Raw genomic sequence first — 2,710 nt, forward strand, 5'->3', positions numbered from 1 at the left:
TGTGTATGAGAGAGGGAAAAAGAAAGTGAAGAAGAGAGAGCGAGAGAGAGCAAAATGCAGATAGATAAATTAGGTGTGTTCTCTTCCCTACTTCAAAACATAGGGACCGCATTACAGGGTTTACAGATTGAGTAACGAATTTCAAATAGAAGAAAACAACAAATAGAAGAAAACGACAGCAAAAATTCTTATTCCATTTATCTCGCAGGTAGAAATTATATTTTACTGTGCGAAATAAAACCAACCACTTAACCTAATTAGACATGAACACAGCATCCCTAATGTAATATCTTAATCTGCAGTTGAAGCTGTATTTAATAAAGCCGATGGATGCTACGAAGATGTGATGCAACGCTGTCGGTCACAGCCTTCGAAACAATCAAATCTCACAACATTGATAGAAGGTCCAACCCCACCGGTAAATCAATGTTACTGTATGTTATGCGCTCCATCACCACATAAAACATCTATGCTAAAAGTGCTTCCACTAAATATTTCTCGAGCCGACAGTTTCCACCTGTTGTTCAAGTCTAATAAACCCAATGTAAACGTGAGCTACAGATGTAGAAAGAAAATGCACAAAATTAGAAAGAACAAAAATCAAGGTACTATCCGTCACTATCTGTAACGAGGTGTTACAAGATATAACCGCTGTATAATATGCTATAATTGCTATGACAGGCAAATAATTCGATACAAATATAGCATTCTACAAAAACGTATTCTCTAGCATTTTAACTTATTATTATGACTACGAGAGAATACTATCAAACTCCGCTCATATCAGCACAATAACTCATCACAGTCACCGGATCTAAAAGAATATGCAGCCCTATCCAATCAGATTTGTGAAACCAAGAATGCATGAATGAAAACAAATATCAAACGAGTGATTGCAGATAGCTCATCATAGAGAACGAAGCGCTTCTTCTTCAGATCAGATTTGCAAATGCACTGCTTCTCAATTCATACACAAAAGATCCAGACTCATCTCAAGTTACTGACATATGCCATAATCTATATTAACCAACATCAAAACAATACATAGTTGAATTAGCAAATTAAAGAATGTTTAACACTAGCAAAACGACCAGATACGTGAACTTTCAATTTCACGTGTCCAACCACGCAACAAACAGCCATGAGATCAATCTTAAAGGTTAGGCACCTGCAGATGCCTGTCGGAAGCAGCAGGTGTCGTCCCCAGGACTACAATCTTAAACATACAGCTGCTAATAAAATTAGCGACAAAGACGACCAAGCCATGTAATTAATCATTTAACAAACAAACCGACAAAACCACTTTGATTTAAAACGTGTATAATACAAATACATTAAACAACTTTTGCACTTCATTATTTCAGACTAATATTTCACTACATTTCAATGACGGCAATGGCACCTAACGTGTGGTTATCATGAAATATCAACTCATACATTACACACTGAAAAGAGGAAACGAGAGAGGTAAAAAATAGCGGTAAAAGAAGGAGCGAGCGGTAAAAAAAAATATATGAAGAGTAGGTATAGACAGAAATGAATTTGAAATGTAAATTTTACTCACTAAGCAACATAAAAAGAAGAATGACATGAAAACAGTGTGTGTGTGTTAGTATTTCTGTGCGTGTGTGTGTAAGAGAGAGAGAGAGAGAGAGAGAGAGAGAGAGAAAGACTGATAGATCGATAGACAGACATAGATACATATACAGATAAGGAAATAGATAGTTAGAGAGATAAACAGATAGATAGATAGATACATTTCTTTTATGAGCCAAACAGGGCTTTACACAGAGGGGACAAATACAATGTGGAGCTTTTTCTTTTTGGGAGGAGGAAGGAGAGAGAAAAAAGGGGGGGCGTTCAAAAGGGATCGAGAGACAAAAAGTGATCAATGTTCTCGTATAAAAAAAAAGGCGGGTATAGTTTAGGTTTAACCGTGGAAAGAAAAGCCTACGGAAAAGACCACGGTAACCTTGGCTAATATTATCTTTGTCATTGAAGAAACCATAACAGTTAGTGACTCTCTTTTACCTTTTTTTTTGTTTCTTTCTTGTTTTTTTTTTACTCTTTTATAGGGTTATGCTCAAGGTGGTATGGATAGATGGATAGAGAGATCGACAGAATAATAGCTAGTTAGCTAGCGAGATAGATAGATAGATAGATAGATAGATAGATAGATAGATAGATAGATAGATAGATAGATGGACAGATAGATAGATATGATAGTTTTAAGTGTTTGTAATTGCAAGAAAGAGAGAAATGAAAATCATCCCAAATACTTCGGTAGAATGTGCTTTTGTCAATCCCTAATAACTCTAAGAGAAAGTTAGCTTCACCAGAATAGCAATGCAGGTGACAGAAAATATCATACGTATGCACCACACACACACACACACACACACACACACTCACCTACTCACACATGCACCTACATGTCCCTATTTGTGTGTGTGTGTGTGTGTGCATGTATGTGCGTATCTAAGCCACAGTATATATTTAGGTTACTATAAGATACTTGCATTTTTAGTTGCGTTGAATTTGGGCATTAGTCAAGAAGTCAGCGTGTGTACTAATTGCTTGTGTCTATTGCAGATGTAACATTGCTTTCAAATTTTGGAACAAGGTCGGCATCAAAGAGAGCGAGGGAAGTCGATTACATCTCTCTCTCTCTCTCTCTCGCTCGCTCTCTCTCTCTCTCTCTCTCTCTCTC

The sequence above is a fragment of the Octopus bimaculoides genome, chromosome 8 (assembly GCF_001194135.2).
Source record: "Octopus bimaculoides isolate UCB-OBI-ISO-001 chromosome 8, ASM119413v2, whole genome shotgun sequence".
NCBI classification, from domain to species: domain Eukaryota; kingdom Metazoa; phylum Mollusca; class Cephalopoda; order Octopoda; family Octopodidae; genus Octopus; species Octopus bimaculoides.